General features: G+C 37.0%; 1 long non-coding RNA gene across 1 annotated transcript in view; it reads right to left on the bottom strand.

The window, feature by feature from the left end:
• Window positions 1-19,660, bottom strand: part of LOC125611384 — a 120,651-nt gene extending 100,991 nt beyond the window's left edge. The window contains exon 1 of the long non-coding RNA XR_007341568.1: window positions 19,371-19,660. This is a non-coding gene — a long non-coding RNA (uncharacterized LOC125611384). The remainder of the gene's footprint in view (window positions 1-19,370) is intronic.
• Window positions 19,661-20,397: the final 737 nt, after the last annotated feature.

Below are 20,397 nucleotides of genomic sequence, written 5' to 3' on the forward strand. Positions count from 1 at the left end.
CCCCTCAGCAGGCCGCTGGGCCTGCTCTGTGGGTGGTCACAGTTCCCTCTACCTTGCCGGCGCAGGGGGAGGGGGCGGCTCTGCCTCTCAGCAGGCCGCTGCTCCTCTTCTGCCGGTGGGTCGCAGGCCCGCCTACCTTGCAGGAGTGATTGGAAGCTCTGTCCTGCCGCGGGCCACTGGGTCTTTTCTGTCGGTGGTCACAGTTCCGCCTACCTGGCAGGCCGTTTGTTTTGTATTTTTTTTCTATTTCTCTTGATTATCTTCCTCTCTTTTCTGTTGCCAACTGCCAAATTCTATTGTTCTTTCACTCTTCCTTTAACTCTTTACTGCTACTCTCTCTCACCCTCCCTCTCAATTATTACATCTTATGTCTTTCTGCATTCTCCCTCTTTACCTTTTTGAAATAGCAAACTCTTTTGTAAACATATCTACTGTTGGCAATTGACTGATGTACCACTTCTGTTTATAGTGGCAATTAACATTGTAGGTGCCAAAATAATAAATAAGTATTTCATTTAATGAAGAACATTGATTGCATTGGTTTTTATTGTTTGTCTCCCCCTAAAACATGAGGTAATAGAAATCTTTAGGAACACTGTAAGTTCACAGAGTACAAGCTCTGCCACCTCAGATTTTTACTGATAAATAGGTAGACATGTGAACAACATGAAAAGGCAAGGGGAAAAAAAAACATTCCAAACAAATCAAAATACCTTTGTTAACAGAATCCAATGATATCACAGTGGAGGAAATGTCAGAGAAGGAATTTTTTTAGAAAGTTCATAAAATTATCTGCAAGTTAAAAGATGAAAGGAATGAAATCAGAGAGAATATCCAAGAAGTAAAAGATCACTTCAAAGGAGATAGAAACCTTGAAGAAAAATCAATCAAAAATTTTCAAAATGAAGGAATCAATAAACCAACTTAAAACCTCAATGTAAAGCATCACTAGCAAACTAAATCAATTGAAAGAGTTTCAGGCAATGAAGACAAAATATATAATCTGAAAAATAAAGTTGACCATGGAAAAATATGTTAAGAGAACATGAACAGAACTTTCAAGAATATGGGATAACATGAAAAGACCACATTTAAGATTTATCAGGATAGATGAACGCTTGGAGACACAAACCAAAGGAATGCACAATCTTTTCAATGAAATAATATCAGAAAATTTCCCAAGCCTTAAGAATGAAATGGAAATTTAAATATAGGAGGCTTACAGAACTCCAAATATACAAAATTACAACAGACCTATACCAAGGCAAATCATTATGAAAATCCCTTACATAGAGCATAAGGGTAACAATTTAAAGGCTACCAGAGAAATGACAGGTCACAATTAGAGGAATATGAATCTGGATCTCATCTAATTTCTCAACCCAGATCCTCAAAGTTAGGAGGTCTTGGAATGATATATACCAACCCCTGAAAGAAAATGAATGCCAATCAAGAATACTGTAACTGGCAAAATTAGGCTTCATATTTGATGATGAAATAAAAACCTCCCAAGGTAAACAAAAGTTAAATGAATTCACAACTAGAAAGTCTGCACTACAAAACATACTCAAATAAGTATTTCATTAAGAAGGAATGAAAAATAAAAATGGAAACCAGCAAAGGGAGAAACTACACGAGAAAAAATGTTGTTAATGAAAAGAGAAACTAATTAAAATTAAAAACCAGAAATAAATCAAAATAACAGGGTATAAAAATCATTTCTCAATAATAACGTTGAATGTAAATGGTCTAAACCCATCAATCAAAAGACTGGCAAATTGGATTAAAAAACATGACCCAATAATTTGTTGTCTCTAAGATAATCACCTCACAGGCAAAGACATCCATAGACTGAAGATAAAAGGATGGGAAAAATTATATCATTCACATGGATCTCATAAGCAAGCAGGGGTTTCTACCCTCATATCAGATAAAGTGAACTTCAAATCAAAGTTAATCCGAAGAGACAAAGATGATCATTGCATACTGCTTAAGGGAATTATACATCAAAAAGATATAAAAATTGTAATTATGCCCCAAACCATGGAGCACCTACATACATCAAACAAACACTTCTCAATTTCAAGAACCAAATAGAACACAACACAATAACCCTGGATGAACTTAACATGCTCTTTCATCATTGGATAGATCAACCAAACAAAAACTTAACAAAGAATCGACAGAACTAAGAAAAACAATTAATAACTTAGACTAAACAGACATATATAGAATATTTCATTCATCAATGACTGAATACACAATGATAGCACATGGATCATTTTCTAAAATAGACCACGTCTTAAGCCACAAAGCAAAACTTAGTGAATGCAAAAAAATAAAATAAAATAGAAATAAAACCTTGCATTCTATCAGATCAAAATGGAATAAAATTAGAAATCAATAATATAAAAAAATAGGAGCTACTCTAACACCTGAAGACTAAATAACACAGTCCTGAATGACCAATGGATAGTAGAAGAAATCAGGGATGAAATTTAAAAAATGCTTAGAGGTAAATGAGAATAGTGACACAACATATCAAAAATCTCTGGGACACTGTGAAAGCGTTCTAAGTGGAAAAGTTTACATCTCAAGGCCCTGGAAAAAGAAGAACAATTCACCACTAACAGCAGCAGAAAACAGGAAATAATTAAAATCAGAGCCGAAATCACTGAATTGAAACAAAAAAAAAATTCAAACAAAATCAATGAAATAAAAGGTGATTCTTTGAGGGAAACAATAAAATTGATAAACCCTTAGCCATCTAACCAAGATAAAAAGGGAAAAAACTCAAATTACTAAAATTTGTGATGACAAAGAAAATACCACTATGGACACCCCTGAAAGAGGATAATCAGAAACTATTTTTGAAACTTATACTCCAATAAAATAGAAAATTTTGAAGACCCCAACAAATTTCTAGAGAAATATGACCTACCCAAATTGAACCAGATCAATTGGACGGATTGATTTCAAGAATGAAATTGAAGATGCCATCAAAAGCCTAACAACAAATAAAAGCCCAGGACTGGATGGATTCTCAGCTGAGTTCTACCAGACCTCAAAGAATAACTAACACTAATCCTCAAATTATTCTATGAAATAGAAAAGGAGGGAACCCTTCTAAACTCATTTTATGGAGCTAGTCTCACCCTGATTCCAAAACCAGACAAAGACACATCAAGAAAAGAAAACTTCAGGCCAATTTCTCTGATAAACACAGATGCAAAATTCTTAATAAAAATACTGGCAAACTGCATATAAAAACATATTAAAAAGACAGTGCACCATATTCAAGTCGGTTTCATTCCACAGATACAAGGTTGGTTCGACATACAGAGATCAATAAATGTAATTCACCACATCAATAGACTTAAAGACAAGAATCCCATGATTATCTCAATAGATTCAGAAAAAGCATTTAACAAAATACAGCATCCATTCATGTTCAAAACACTAGAAAAACTAGGGGTACTAGAAACATACCTCAACATTGTAAAAGCTATATATGCTAAACTCAAGGCCAATAACATTTTAAATGGAAAAAAAACTGAAAGCATCCTTTAAAAATTGCAAGAAGAATGGGATGCCCTCTTTCACCACTTCTATTCAACATAGTCCTTGAAACTCTAGCCAGAGCAATTAGGCAAAAGAAAGAAAGGGATATGAATAGGAAAAGAAGAGCTTGAACTCTCCCTATTTACATATGACAAGATCCTATATTTAGAAGACCCAAAGAAACTCCACCAGAAAACTATTAGAAATCATAAACAAATTCAGCAAAATAGCAGGATATAAAATTAACACCCATAAATCAATTGTGTTCCTATACACCAATGATGAATCAGCTGAAAGATAAATTAGGAAAACTGATTCACAATAGCTTCAAAATAAATAAAATACTGGGAATCAACCCAATAAAAGAGGTGAAAGACCTCTATAGTGAAAGATACAGAACAGTAAACAAAGATATTGAAGACGACCTTAGAAGATGGAAATATCTCCCATGTTCTTGAATAAGCAGAATAAATATTGTCAAAATGGCTATACTACCAAAAGTGATATACAGATTTAATACAATTCCAAAAGTCCGATTATGTTCTTCATAGAAATAGAAAAAGCAACCATGAAATTCATTTGGAAAAATAAGAGGCCTAGAATAGCCAAAGCAATCCTTAGTGAGAAAAGCAAAGCAGGAGGCATCACAATACCAGACCTTAAATTATACTACAGAGCTATAGTAACAAGAACAGCAAACAGACATGAAAACAAATGGAACAGAATAGAAGACACAGAGACAAACCCACATAAATACAGTTATCTCATACTGGCCAAAGGCACCAACAACATACATTGGAGAGAAGATAGCCTCTTCAACAATTGGTGCTAAAAAATCCATATGTAGTAGAATGAATTTTTTTTTTACTTTATTACAGACTTATTATATTTTGGTATTATTTTTAAAGAGCAAGTTTCTCTCACACAGTTCATTTTCTTATTTAGCAATAGAATTGATAGTACAAATCTTCTTTTTAATCTTTACATATCATATATTTGATTCAAATGAGGTATGAATTCTTATTTTTCCACGTGTACAGATTGCAGGATCACATTAGTTATACAGCCACGTTTATACATACAGCCATACTAGTGTCTGTTGTATTCTGTTACCCTTCCTATCCCCCCTCCCCTCCCCTCCCCTCCCATCACCTCTCTCTACCCAATCTACTGTGACCCATTTCTCTCTCTTTTTTTCTTCCCCCTCACACCATTTTATATGTAATTTTGTATAACAATGAGGATCTCCTTCCATCTTCTGTGCAATTCCCCTTCTCCCCCCCATTCCCTCTCACCTCTCGTCCCTGTTTAGTGGTAATCTTCTTCTCATGCTCTTACTTCCTACTCTGTTTTGAGTCACCCCCCTTATATCAAAGAAGACATTCAGCATTTGTTTTTTAGGGATTGGCTAACTTCACTTAGCATAATCTGCTCTAATGCCATCCATTTCCCTGCAAATGCCATGATTTTGTTATTTTTTAGTGCTGAATAATATTCCATTGTGTATAAATAGCAGAATGAAATTTAACCCCTATCTCTCACCCAACACAAAAATCAACTCAAAGTGGATCAATGATCTAGTTATTATATCAGAAAACCTATATCTACTAGAAGAAGATAAAGGCCAAACACTCCATCATTTCAGCTTAGGAACTAACTTTCTCAACGAGACTCCTAAAGCACAAGAAGTAAAATCAAGAATCAAAAAATGGGATAGTATCAAACTAAAAATCTTCTTCACAGCAAGGGAAACAATCAAGAGTATGAAGAGAGAGCCATCTGCACCTCAGATAGAGGACTAATCTCCAGGATATATAAAGAACTCAAAAATCTTACCACCACAAAACAAATAAACCAATTAGTAAATTGGCAAAGTAAGTGAGCAGGAACTTCACAGAATAAGAAATACAAATTGTCAACAAATATATGAAAAATTGTTCAACATCTCTAGCAATTAGAGAAATTCAAATTAAAACTACACTCAGATTCCATCTCACTTCTGTCATAATGGCAACAATCAGGAATACAAGAGTAAATAAATGTTGTAGAGTATGTGGGGAAAAGGATACACTCAAGCATTGCTGTGGGAGTGTAAACTGGTGCAACCACTCTGGAAAACAGTATGGAGATTCCTCAGAAAACTTGGAATAGAACCATCATTTGACCCAGTTATCTCATTCCTGGTATATTCCCAAAGGACATAAGAAACAGCATACTACAACAATGCAGCCACATCAATGTTTATAGCAGCTTTATTTGCCGCAGTCTGGCTGGGCACAATTCAGGAGCCACTTGTCAAAAGAAACGAACTTTATTTTTAGAACCACACATGCCAAACAAAACAGCTCCTCAGGAAAACCTTCAGAGCCCAACTGCCACCACCCGCTTCCCACAGCCTCTCAACCTCCCCCACTTCTCCTGCTCTTGAGGCCGATTGGCTGGGTCGCATGGGCTGAGCCAAAAGAAGTCCCCCAATGAGCAGCTCCATGGTCTGAAAGGGCGGGGAAACAGCCCAATGAGCATCACCGCAGAGGAGCCAATCAGTTGGCAGCTAGAAGTTGCTGGGGCTGCTGTGAGCCAATCATCAGCTGGCAGCTGGAAGTTTCCTGGGGCCCCTTCGGCTGTGGCTCTCAACATTTATTCTCAGAAACTAAGCTATGGAACCAACCTAGGTGCCCAAAAGAGATGAATGAATAAAGAAAATGTGGTATATATACACAATGGAAATATACTCAGGAGTAGGAAAGAATGACTTTATGACATTTACTGAAAAATGGGTGGATCTAGAGGCTATGCTAACAAAAATAAGCCAACCCCCACAAAACAGTGGTTGAATGTTCTCTCTGATATGTGGATGCTAACAGTGGGTGGGACAGGGGGACAATACAAGTTTAATAAATTAAACAAAGGGGAATGAAGGGAAGGGAGGGGAAAAGAAATAGGAAAAAGTGGAATGATTCTGATATAACTTTCCTAGGAACATATATATAAATATACTACAGTGAATCTCTACATCACATACAACCACAAGACTGGGATATTAATTAGAATAAGATGCACTCCGTGTTTGTAAAAATAAGTCAAATTATACTCTACTTTCAAGTATAACTAAGAAGAACAAAAAAAGAAAAGGGTAAGTTAAACTTTTTTAGTATTTACATTAAAAATTAAAAGAAACAGTTGAAATTGATTTTAGTAACAACCCAATATATTCAGAATATTACCTTCATGTGATTAATAAAATATTATTAATAAAAAAGTAAAACTAGCATTGCCATATGATCCAACTGTACCATTCCTGGGTATACACTCAAAAGAAATGAAGTCAGCATACAAAAGATATACCTGCTGCATACCCATTCTTATTGTAGCACTATTCACAAAAGCTATAATGTGGAATCAGCTTAGATGTTATCAATAGATGAATAGATAAAGAAAATGTGGTATATGTTTATTATATATATAATGGTTATTATTCAGCCTTAAATAAGAATGAAGTCCTGTCATTTGCAGGTAAATGGATGGAACTAGAGGACATCATGTTAAGTGAAATAAGATAGACATAGAAAGACAAATATCACATGTGGAAGCTAAGAAAAAAAGTAGACCTGAAAACAGAAGAGGGTAGGGACTAGGAAGAAGGTCAGAGAGAAGGGAAAGAAAGGGGAGCAGGATATAGATACAGAAGAGTGAATGGGCATGATCAATGTATGATACATGCGTACGTGGAAATATCTCAGTGAATCCCATTAATTTGTACAATTAACATGTGTTAATAATTACAATAATTAAAACAGAAAGTGGGGTTATCCATAAGACAGAGATCAAAATGAAGCCATAGAGTAAGTGTACGGGAACAAAGAGTTGTTGAGTTGAAAGATTTGTTCCAAGATTTATCCTTGTGACAATGGAATTGGTGACTGAAGAGGAATGCGAGCGTTAATCATTGGAAGTAAGATTAACATAATAAAATCTCATGGTCTTTCATAAGCAGATCAAATGAACCACTGAAAAAGTCTCTACTAAATGTGCCACCAATTCTTTCCAATTTCAATTTTTTAAATTCTTCCAAAAAAGAAAACATCAGGTGCAGACCCATATATTTTATAAAATGTATATATGTGTGTTTTATACATATTATACAAATTTTTATATTAGATAAATATATATAAAACATACATATATAATTTTAGCATGGTGACTTTTACATCAGCTGTTCTAATACCCAGAATTCTAATACCTGGGAGATTATGGCAACCCATCAATAAATTGCCATAAAAGTGCTCTTCAAGCCCATGGAAGAGAGAGATCATCTCCAGGTGGAGGGAGTCAGGAGAATGTCATGAATGAGGTATACTGTGACAGATCTCAGATGAGGGAAGCATGTCCATTATCACATATAATGGGAGAACAGTTAGATGGAGAGAACAGAGTCTTCTTGTGCACGTAGATAGAAAGCTATGGAGTAGGTTAGGACCACAATGAGTCATCCAATTTGACCCAAGTATAGGTGACAAGTAGGAAGAAAGGAGATGGGATTTATTTTAATAAGGTGTTTTGGAGCCTGATTGAAGGCCTAAAATGCTAGAACAAGGCAGTTGAGTTTTATGTGACTGGGCAACAAGAGCTGTAGAGGCTTCTGAGCAGTGAGATGACATAACCTCATATAAAGTATGAGAGATGATTAATTTGAAGCCCTTCCTCTATGGGCTCCTTTGTAAGCCACCCATAAGGAAGAATGTGAGTTGCTTCTAGTAGGATTTGCTTTGAACCATTTATAGTCAACCCTGCATATCTGTGGGTTCTACATCCATGAACTCAACCAAGTGAGGATCAAAAATATTTGGGAACAAATTTTGTCTATAATGGACATTTACATAATTTGTCATTATTTCCTAAATAATATAGCATAACAAGAATTTATATAGCATTTACATTTTATCAGATATTATAAATAATCTAGAGATGATTTAAAGTACACAGGAGGATATGCATATTTTAAATGCAAATATTATGCCATTTTTATAAGGACCTTGAGCATTTACAGATTTGGGGAGAGGGTAGGTCCTAGAGCTAATCCCCCATGGATACCAAGAGACAACGATATACTGTTTCTTCTGTTTCCTCCAGGAAGCAACACATACTTAAAAGATATTTGATAGCATTAAGAGTTTTGCCTATGCCAGTGGGAAGAGTTTTCATCTGTCTCAGAACAAATGAAAAGCATCAGAGAAATAGAAGAGAAGGGGACCCAAAGACTGCAGAGTGGTCATGCCTAGCCAAATTCTCATAAATGTCTCAAACCTCAAAGCAGAGAGTTTTATATCACATTTGTGTGGTTCTTATGTCCTTATAGTAAAAAAAAAAAAGAAAAGAAAAGAAAAGAAACCATGAAATAAACCTAAGCATCATGTAAAAGCAAAAATGAGTCTCCCATGACATTGCATAAGGTAACTTTTAGTCAAAAGCCTTGGTTTCTTCAAATGTTAGGGCCCTCTGGTGCCTGATTTTAGCTTTTCCCTGCCACTCTGCCAAATTTTACAATTCCACTTGATTCAAACACAACCATGCCTCAGTGTTGCCACTGTGGGGGAAGGAGATTCCATTTTGCTATCTTTGTGACTAAGTACCAACATGGATAGAAGATAATCCAGGGCAAGAACAGAAGGTGGCTACAAGAGGGAAGACCTGTTTTATAAGTAAGGACTCCCCATGGAGAGATGAAGGTTGGAAGTAGGGATAATAGAACATTGTAGAAACATGAAGATTGGAGTGAAGAGACCATGGGCTGGCCACCAGCTCTGGATATGTTAGAATGAGGTGCGCTGGCCACCAGCTCTGGAAACTGCTGACATTGATGTAAAAAATAAAAACCTTTTCATTTCACATCCTATGTGACTCAATTTGAGTCTGGAGAAATATCAAGAATACACAATGAAGAACTTCTGAGTAGAAAGGTAAAGGGCCACCGTAGTTTTGCCAAACAGAGTAAGAAGGCAGAAATCTTTTTCTATATTTTTATTGGTACATTATAGTTGCACATAATGGTGGGATTTGTTGTTACAAATTTGTACATGCACACAATAAACAATATAATTTATTCAATATAATTTCACAGTAATTCCCCTTTCCCTTCCATTCTCCAGCCCTCGGGTCCCTTTCCTCTACTCTAGTCATCTCCCTCCAATTTTCATGAGATTCCTCCACCTTTCTTTGTTCCTCTCTAGCTTCCATATATGACCCCTGACCTTCTGACTGGTTTATTTCACTTAACATAATGGACTCAAGTTCCATCAATTTCCCTACAAATAACATAATTTCATTTTTTATGGTTGAATAAACCTCCATTGTGTATTTATATCACATTTTCTTAATCCATTCATCCATTGATGGATACCTAGGCTAGTTCCTTGGTCGACTATTGCAAATTGTGCTGCTATAAACATGGATATGTATGCATCACTATAGTATGATGACTTTAATTCTTTAGGATAAACACCAGGAATGCTATATCAGGGTCAAATGGTGGTTCCACGCCTAGTCTTACGAGGAACTCCATATACTGATTTCCATAGTGGTTATACAAATTTACAGTCCCACCAACGGTGTAAAAGTGTTCTCTCTTTTCCCACATCCTCTTCAGCATTTATTATTGTTTGTATGAAAAGACAGAAAAATATTGAAGGTATATATAGAAATATAGTGTCCTGTGGTAGTCACCCTCCATGATATGCCTTGGTGACCCTCACCTGCTGCTACTTGACCTCTACACTGAATCAGAGCTGGACTGTGCCCCCGCGGACGAAGATGACAGTCTTTAACATCTACAAATAGCTTATAAAAGTCATTATGGCTTTTGCCTTGTTCTCTTGGCTCCATCAAGAGAAGTTAGCTGGAAGGACACTCAAGCAGTGCTGTAGAAAGGATTATTTGGTGAAAATTGAAGGTCTTATACCAACAGCCAGCAACAACTTGCCAGTCATGTGACCAGGCCACCTTTGAAGCAATACTCCATTGCCAATCAAGCTTTCAAATGATGTTAGCCAACATCTGAATAAAACTCATCCAAAGGTGGGAGGGAGGGTGATAAAGAGCAAATCCCCAACCCAGCTAGGTCCACAGTAACATTAAGAAAATGAAAATTTATTGTTGTTTTAAGCTACTAAGTTTTGAGACAATTTCTTATATAATAATGAGTAAATAATACACTGCTGTACCAGAGCAAAGTTAGGTGGTGAGTAAAAACTCCTATCAATAAAAAGTTAATGAACTGGTGATTACAGAGCCAGGGAGAGGGTCCAATTTGGAGTCACTAATCAATGGGCATGAAGTTTCAGTCAAGCAAGATGAATAAGCTCTTAAGATTTGCTGTATTACACTTAAAAATCTGTTGAGGATAGATCTCATTTTATTATTTTACATAATAAAATGTAAAATAAATTAAGAATTTTTTTAAAAAGTTAATGAACTAAGAGAAAATGAAGGGGGTTTGTGATTTGAGGATATGAGAGGAAGTTTTGAGTTTAAACATGGGGAATTCAGGTTTCAGATACATGGATCAGGGTATTGGAGAGCTGAATGCCAAGAGCTGGCTTTCTCTTCTGGACTCAAAGAAGTGCAATATATTTATGGTTCTTTCAAGGAAGCTAAGCTAAGGTCAAAAGAATAAAAAGGGGCTGGCATGTTGGCACACACCTGTAATACCAGCTACTCAGGAGGCTGAGACAGGAGGATTGCAACTTAAAGGCCAGCGTCTACAATTTAGTGACACCCTGTCTCAAAGTAAAATAAAGAGAGATGGGATGAAGCTCAATGGTAAATCACTCCTAGGTTTAATCCCTAGTGCCTGATCCCCGCATCTCCACCCCCCTGACACACACACACACACACACACACACACACACAGAAGAAGAAGAAGAAGGGAAGCAGGGATTCAGGGTGATAAATCTGCCTTGGTACAACAGATGTTCTTGGTGACCTGCCCAGATTTCCTTTACTAGACCAAAGCATAATCCTCCAGCTGTTGCATTCTTCTCCAGATAATTGCTATGGGAGCTCCCTCACGCAGAACCGGCTAGGAGGTTCCACATCCTCTAGGGCAACCGATAAACACTAATTAATACAGAGATATAAACAGCTCCCCTCGCTGCAATATTTGACAAGTCCATGGTACCTTATTGCTCTGTAGCTCCAAATTAGATCAGATTAAGGCTGATTTCCACTACAATCAGACCTTGTTTAGTCGTTTCTCTTGGTATCCTACTTCCTTCACTCCCTTCTGGAATTCATCTAAAATCATTCCCACAATAAATGACAGTTGCAAGAATCCCCACTGCAGGCTCTGCTCCTTGGAAACCCAACATAAGACACCGGGTTTAAAGGCAATGCCTACATCTAGAGCATCTTCTATACTGTGCTTCTCAGAAATATAATTGCTTCATATAGGGTGCAGAGGTGAGAACTCTCTTCAGTACTGATTTATTGAATTTAACCACGTAGATCACCATAATACTAAGAGGAAAGCCTAAGGAAAGTTAAGATGATTTGGGGACAAATCATGGGTTCATAACAATTACAAAGAAAAAGGGGGGGTGTATAGGTTATTTCCTCCTTATTTTTCAAGCCTAGTTTCTGAAGAACTACCTCAATCCCCTTTCAGTTAAAATACTAGTCTATTTACATCATTGGTCTGACCCCATGGGATAATATTATGGTTTATTTATGTTGCAGTCCTATGCATAGTTGCTTGAGAGCATTGAGTCAAATGGTGCAATAAATTAGATATTAGAACCTATGTTTGATGTTTTTATTATAGAAAAAATAAGAACAAGGTTATATAATGTAATATGTCAAGGATCATCAAAGAGTTCTCAGGAAGATTTAATGTAAAGATTTACAATTCATCTAAGAAATATACACATCTGGGGAATGTCTATTCTTACAGGAGAATAAAACAAACTTGAAATCATAACTTCTGAATCCTCTGCCTGAGCCAATAGTGAAGGAAAAAGGATCCATATGAGAAAGCTATTGACTCTTCTGGAAAGGAGTTTCAGAGAGATTCCTGTATTGACTTTAACACTGATAGCTTTCTCTTTGACTGACAGGCCATCATCAATTCATAACCTTTCTGCAGATGATTTTTTCAACTAGCCAGGAAATCCTACCATCCTCATCCTCAAGTATGGGGTATGGAGCTAATTGCCTCAAACCCCAAGACTGGACCACTCAATCAATCACTCCTCCCACCACCCCCTGCTAGCAGCTGGGCTAGCAGAAATTGGACCCAGGGATAAAGGAGATGGTTCTGTCGGCTGATGATTTACACATACAAACATCATCAAAACAAAGCCTATGGCACTGCCACCCCACCCTGTACCCTTCTATAGTGTACTTACTTAATCAGGACTACCTCCAGCTATTGAAAGACACAGATTCAATCACAGTTGTCTGCCCCAGGTCAAACACCTTGACTTGAAAGGCCCCAATCTTTATTTACATCTACCTTCAGTTTTTTATATTTTTCACGTGGAACCCTGAAGACAGTAACTGTCACCAGCTCTCTGTGACCAGGCTCCCCACCTCTCTTTGACTCAGTTTCCTCATCTGCAAGAGATTTATTTTGATCAGTAAGTTTCCATCCAGAAACACTGGTTCAGAAAGATGATTCTTACAAAAAAAAAAAAAAAAAAGGTCATTAGATTATGTAAACCAGAGATTGCTGCAAGCTGTAGTTCCCACTTGGAGGATATCCAGCACACTGTACATAATGAAGACTTTCTATAATAAATAAATGTATTTGACATGGTTTAAACAAAAATAAATTAGTGCCATGGAAACTTTTATGGTGTAATATGTAATAAAACTCCATGCAATCTCTCTTTGGTGGAGACCCTGGACTGAAGGAGCCTTTCCAGCTTCCTAGGTCAGGGATAATAGTTGACCTGGTCAAACACCAGTCTACATGTTACCACACGAAGCTATTTTTAAAATGAGATTAACATTTAAACTAACAGACTTCGAGTAAAGCAAATCAACTTCCATTATGTGATGGGCCTCATCCAATCAATTGAAGGTCTCAAGAGTGAAGTCTGAGGTTCCCCTCCCCCCAAAAAAGGTGTGTGGGGGGGGCTCAACCTCAAGACTGTAATATAGGAACACTGCCCTATGGATTTTGGACTCAAAGTTGCAACATCAGCTCTTACCTGAATTTCTAGTCCACTGACTTGCCCTATGGATTTTAGACTTGCTAGCTGCTACAATCATAGAGGCCAATTCATTAAAATCAATCTGTCTCAGGCTGGGGTTGTGTCTCAGTGGTATACTCATCTGGCATATGTGAGGCACTGGGTTTGATCCTCAGCACCACATTAAATAAATAAATAAAGGTATTGTGTCCATCTACAACTAAAAAATTTTTTTTAAATTAATCTCATTCTTTGTATATATATTTATATATATTCTTTATATGTATTCTACATGACATAAATATGTAGATATATGATACATGATACACATTGATTTATATACACACATATGTTTATATGCACACACATGCAAATGCATATTTATTTTACTAGTTGTCTAGAAAAACCAAATACACTGGTATTGTGTTGAGATTAAACCAAGTAGCCATACAGAGTAGTATAATTCTCCATTCTCTGATTTTTTGTTATCTCATGGAGTCCAAATCCTCTTTAGAATTTTTCATAAAAGAAACAATTATTTTCTGGAGGAAATGGGCAATGGAAAGAGTTCTATATTAAGAAACAAGATAATTAGTCTCATTCTACCATTTTCTCAGTCAGGGCCATGATTATGGCATCAAGAGAAGTAGGACTGAGGTGTCCTGGCCATCTGGGGCAATGGCTTGCTGAACTGATTTGAGGGTCCTTTCAATCCTCAGCCCTTTCAAGGGTTTTCTGACTTACTGGCTAGTGGGTGTGGGTATGTAAAGTTAATCCAAATTTTCTCTTGACAACAAACTTCTTAACAACTTCCACCGTGGTCAGATTTGTTTGAGGAGAGGATGCCATTGTTAACCCAAGATCCTGACACATTTTCTGATTCAAATTGGCACTCAGTGAATGCCTTTCCACATCAATGAACAATTTATAAAAGCTACTTAATGGTGATCTTGGTTTTATATACTGGGTAGTTATTTTGGAATCCCAAGAGAACTCTTATTCTGGCATAGATATCCCATCTAAACAGTCCCTTCAAAGAAGCAATCACCACAAATAGAATGGAATCCTTTATAATGCCTGTTATTGGCAAATTTTATCCTCTCAAAATTCACTTTTCTCATCCACAAAATATTGACACAAAGAGTTTCTATCCTTTCTGGGGTTGCTATGAATGTTGACTAGAATAATGAATATACATTCTTAGCACAATGCTTGGCATGATAGACATGCTCAATAGTTACTAGTTCCCATGAACAAAACAGCATTTCTGGGTACACCCAACCCAAAAGACTTAAAATCAGAATACTACAGTGATGCAGCCACATTAATGTTTATAGCAGCTCAATTCACAATAGCTAAACCATGGAACCAATGTAGACGCCCTTCAACAAGATGAATGGATAAAGAAAATGTGGTACATATACACAATGGAATATTACTCAACCTTAAAAAAGAATGAAATTATGGTATTTGCAGGTAAATGGATGGAGCTGGAGAATATCATGCTAAGCAAAATAAGCCAAATCCAAAAAAACCAAAGGCAAAATGTTTTCTCTGATATGCAGATGCTGATCCATAATGGGGAGGTTGTAGAGAAGAATGAAGGAACTTTGGATTGTGCATAGGGGAATGAGGGGTAAGAAGGGGTGTGGGGATGGGAATGACAGTGGAATGAGATGGACATTATTACCCTGAATACACATATGATTACACTGCCAGTGTGACTCTGCACCATGGTCAGCCAGAGGAAGGAGAATTTGTGCTTCATTTGTGTACAATGTGTCAAAATGCATTCTACTGTCAAGTATAACTACTTAGAACAAATTTTAAAATAAAAAATCAATCAATAAAAATAAACCTGTGTTTCTTAGATATCATTACAGATCTTATAAATATCATAACTGAATATAGTTGTGCTTGAGGATATGTTGTTTAGCCTAAATGTAAAATAAAGCAGTGTAACAACAAGTATCTATGTAAGAATCTCAGTCCAGAAGCTCAAGTAAGCATAAAATATCGCTTCATCTTTCTTTCATTCCACTTAACTTCTTTCTGATTTACATTTTACTAGGATAGTGGAAATTTATACTCAGTCAATTTGAGTTCTGCATTTCCCAAGGTTTGTCTTAAGTTCTAGGAGTCCCGAGTGAAGCTAAGGCATTGGGTTGGACGATGGAGGTAATGGTATCTTGTCCTCCAGTTCTCATTCTCCATGTGTGTCCACTGAGACATACTGAGTGTGGCCCCCACAAGTCAGAGCTGAGATTTGATTTTCCTCAAGACCTCATGAAGCCCATCCTTCCTCTATCCTTCTTCTCTGACACAAGTGGGACATGAGCATTTTCCTACAACTTTATTCCTTCTCTGGAGCATGAAAATCTCATCAAAACATAATAGCCTATCCACCCAAACACAACATTTTTTCCAGAGTCTTGCTGCCTGCTAAACTTTATTAAATAAAGTTTCCTATGCTCCTGGACCCCTGGTTTAGGCAGGGGCAGGGCAGGATTTCCGTCAGAATCACCGAGCATAATCTCTTTTCTGACGTTAGGTGTTTGCACTCAAAGAAGTCAGAAGACTCCAGAGATTTTCTCTGCATATTATTGAGGATCTGCTTGTATAGGAGAAGGGGACATACCTATAGAAAGCAAACATAGACTGAAAATCTCAAATATTTTCCTTTCCTCAAGTATTGTTGATAGTCTATTATAATTCAACATTTATGAAAAAAACATTCTGCAGAGAAATATTTTAGTTAGAAACATGTTCTGAGGTTAGTCTTTTAAGAGTACAAACTTATAACTGGCAGAGGGGATAAACACCTTAGGGAATAGTAGTGGATCTCAAAGTCTTACTGTGTAGATCTCAGGGTTCTTGCTGCCATGTCCCTCAGCATTGTTAGAGACTGTTTTGCAATAAACAGAAAATCAGCCTGAAGCAACTGACTGCTAAAGGAAGATTGAGGTGTCTCTGGAAGGTAAGCAACTGCAGCTACAGCCAGCAACTGGAATATGATTAACAGCTCTCGATCTCATCTCTGACTCTCTTCTTCCTTTCTCAGACCATCCATTCTCATTTCTTCCTCCCTGGTAACAGCAAACCTAGCCAAAGCTTGTGAATTTTACATTACTGGTAGATTCATCCATCTGGAGAAAGACTGACTTCCATTTCAGATAGAAGTCCAAATTTCTTAGGAAGGAACTCTGTTGACCCAGATGGGATCTGGTGTCCATTCCTGGACTAATAAATTGTGGTGCCAAAGTCTAAACTACATTTGAACTAACATATCACCTCCCACATTAACCACATGGATAGCACCGGAAGAAAGGATAGTTATAGGAGAAGAAGGAAATGAATTAATTCTAGACACACACAAAAAAATGAAATCCATTCGAAAACCTTCCCTTAAAATCACTCAAGGACTTTCCTCCAATCTTGAGGACATGGAATAAAGATAAATATAGTATAGAAAATCCTCTTCATAAAGGTTTTAAAAGCCGAGCACAGTGGTGCACGCCTGTAATTCCAGCAGCTCAGGAGGCTGAGGCAGGAGGATCTGAGAGTTCAAAGCCAGCCTCAGCAACTCAGCAGGACTCTGTCTCTAAATGAAATACAAAAAAAAAAAAAAAAAGGAATGGAGACATGGCTCAGTAGTTAAGTGCCCCTGAGTTCAATCCCTGGTACCAAAAAATAAAAATAAATAAAAGAAAGTTTTAAGAGTCCTGAATTATTTTTGCTAGTGGATTTTTTAAAAGCTAACATTCCTTCAGATCACAAAGAAGAGAGAAATAGTAAGGACACAGATCCCACTAACTAGAATGAGGGATTGAGCTTTAGAGATTCATTTCTTGGTTTGGTAACAAGTCAGCGAAATTGTTGGCCAGAGTAACTTTGAAGATAAATAATAGCAGAGAAGGATAGAAAATAGCTTTCAGGGGTCCTGCCCCAGTAGAATAATATTCGCTTTATTGTGGTTTCATGAAAAGACTTTGATACATTGCTAACTATGCTCTCTGGGGACAGAGGACAGAAAATGTATGGGAATGAATCACTGCCTGCCCAGGGATAATTCTGCAAGATGGGAACTCAAAACAGAAAACCACGAGGGAAGACAGGCTAAGTCTACCCCCCTTCCATCCACCCAGCCCCCCAACTAAATGACCTTAGTAACAGTCACATTCTCAGTGAAATAGAGATGAATTGAGATTTAATTCTTTGGACCTACACAAAAGATTAATAATGGGTATACAAGAAACTGATAATGCTGGTTGCCTGTGGGGAAACTGGATGTCAAGGGCACAATGGGTGAGAGAGACTTTTCACTGTACACCTGTTTAGCATAAAAATGAATCATTAATACATATCTGGAAATAAGAGTGAATGGGAAACAAATTACTGACCAGATCTTCTGTATATAAATTTTATGTAGAAAGGGGGTTATTACAAAAAATTCACCATCTGGATGTAAGGTATAGTGCAATTTAAAACACTAGTTCAAATTTATATTCCCAGAAACACTGTCAAACACTGGGCATATTCACAGTAGGATTTGCCTTTGCCCTTGTAATGAGGACTATGTAGAAAGGAAAAAAATAACCGTTAGTCCGGTCACAATGACATCCTCCCAGGCCCCCAAACTGAAAAGCCTCCCACTTTGTCAGCACTAAAGCCCAGTGAAGCAAGCTAGTAGGTATGTGGCAGTCAGGATTGATCCCTCCACCTCCATCTGAACACAGAGAACCACATTTGCACACCCATGCTTTTGGAAGGCCACCCTCTCTCCAGACACAGAAACATACACTATAGAAGCAAACACTTATCGACAGCTTTTTGTATGCTATACACTCTATACCAGAATATACAGATAAATAAAATGTAAGGCCTTCCCCTAGAAGGTCACATTCTGTCAGGATGTGTAATCAACATTTATTTTGGCATGGCAATTCTAAAGCCTATTTATATGTGCTATTTTCTTGTTTTACATACTTATTTGAAATCAAAAGCCTGGGAAATAACCCAAAACTCAGCAATTTCCTTACCAAAAAAAAAAAAAACAAAAAAACAGGTCTGTTCCTCAGAACCACTAATTTCAAAAATAGAGTAACTTTCATAAGCATTATTCATACTTTGGGGATTTTTTTTTATGATGCAAAGAAAACTCAGGCTTGTTTCTATTTCAGAAGGACAAAGCTTGTTGTTCTTAACTTTCCCCTGATGTTTCATCTAGGGGATTAGTCCTAATTTTATTTGCTTTTTGTATTTGTCTTTTCAGATGATCTTTCAACTCATGTGAGCTTACTACAGCCTTTCACTTTCCATGGATCAATCAAACATCAATAAATTTATTGATTTATTAACTGCTTTTTTGTGGGCGGGATGGGATGATGGCTATCTTCAAATACCCAAAGCATTCTTATGGAGAAAGAAACTTATCACAAAACACTCAGAAAGCTATGATCAATAGGAGTAGCTATAAAGAGATAGTTTCCAGCACAGCATAAGAAAGATTTCCTAAGCGTTTGGTCTGCCTACGGTTGACGGTTGACGTGGGCTGCTTTGAAAAGTGTCAAGTTCCTCTTTGCCCTCTGAGTCTACACTTAGAAGGGACTGGGTGCCACTTACCAGGAACATGAACGAGGAAGGTTGAGATGAAGACGGTGGCCAGAGCAGAACAAGCCACATCATTTATGAGTCCTTTGTCCAGAAATGACTTAGAATGTCAACATGATGACAGCAGAGCATTACACGAAGTGTGAGGACCCTCCGAGCACAGAGTGTTACACAGTCACACAGGAAACACTTCCTGAACCTAGCTCTGAGTCAAAGTATTGGCTGTGAACTCAGGGTGATCCCTTCCAAAACTATGAGAATATGAAATTTATACACTGGATCATAGAAATTCTTTAGAATAAGAGAGGGAGTAATGGGTCCAGGGGTTTTAAATCTGAAGAGACTATATGGCTTCCTTATCTTGAGCCTCTTCTGTCGTTTGGAAAATGTTTTGTACCTGTGCATTTTCTCAGGGAAACTTTCTATGAAAGAAGTTTAATCTCTTCCCCCCAAAAGTCAAGAACCTCTAATCCAACACTCTCATTTTGCCCAGGAAGAGACTGAAGTTTTAGAGGGGACAAAATGACTCTAACAAAGCTGGAGAGCTAGGGCCTTTATATTGTTTTGAATTTTTAATCTAACAGGGTTTTTTTAAAATGACTATAATTTAGTTGGCTAATTCAATTGCCATTGTCACAGCAGTAAATTTCGGTCAGCTTTGTCCTTATCCATTTTACCATTCTTTTATAATATTCCTCAGTATCTGGTTCACATTCTATGGGAGTATACATAAACATTTTGTAACTTTGTGACTTTAACATATGGTGTCATCTTCCAAAATATTTACACTGACTTCTTTAAAAAAAAATAGAAACATTAATAGAGTAAAACTTGGGTCAGGAATTTTGAACCAGAAGAAGAGACTGACATCACTTTCATCATCTCTTACCGTTCAGCCATGACCACAAAAATATGTAGCTATTATGAAAATACCAACATATGTACAAGTAACAACAGATTTATGAAATCAATGTTATTTTTACATGTGCTTTATCAAACTTCTTGGGTTTTAGGTTTTTGTTTGTTTTGGCTCTTGAAG

This window comes from Marmota marmota, unplaced genomic scaffold (assembly GCF_001458135.2).
Source record: "Marmota marmota marmota unplaced genomic scaffold, marMar, whole genome shotgun sequence".
In the NCBI taxonomy this organism is placed as follows: Eukaryota; Metazoa; Chordata; class Mammalia; order Rodentia; family Sciuridae; genus Marmota; species Marmota marmota.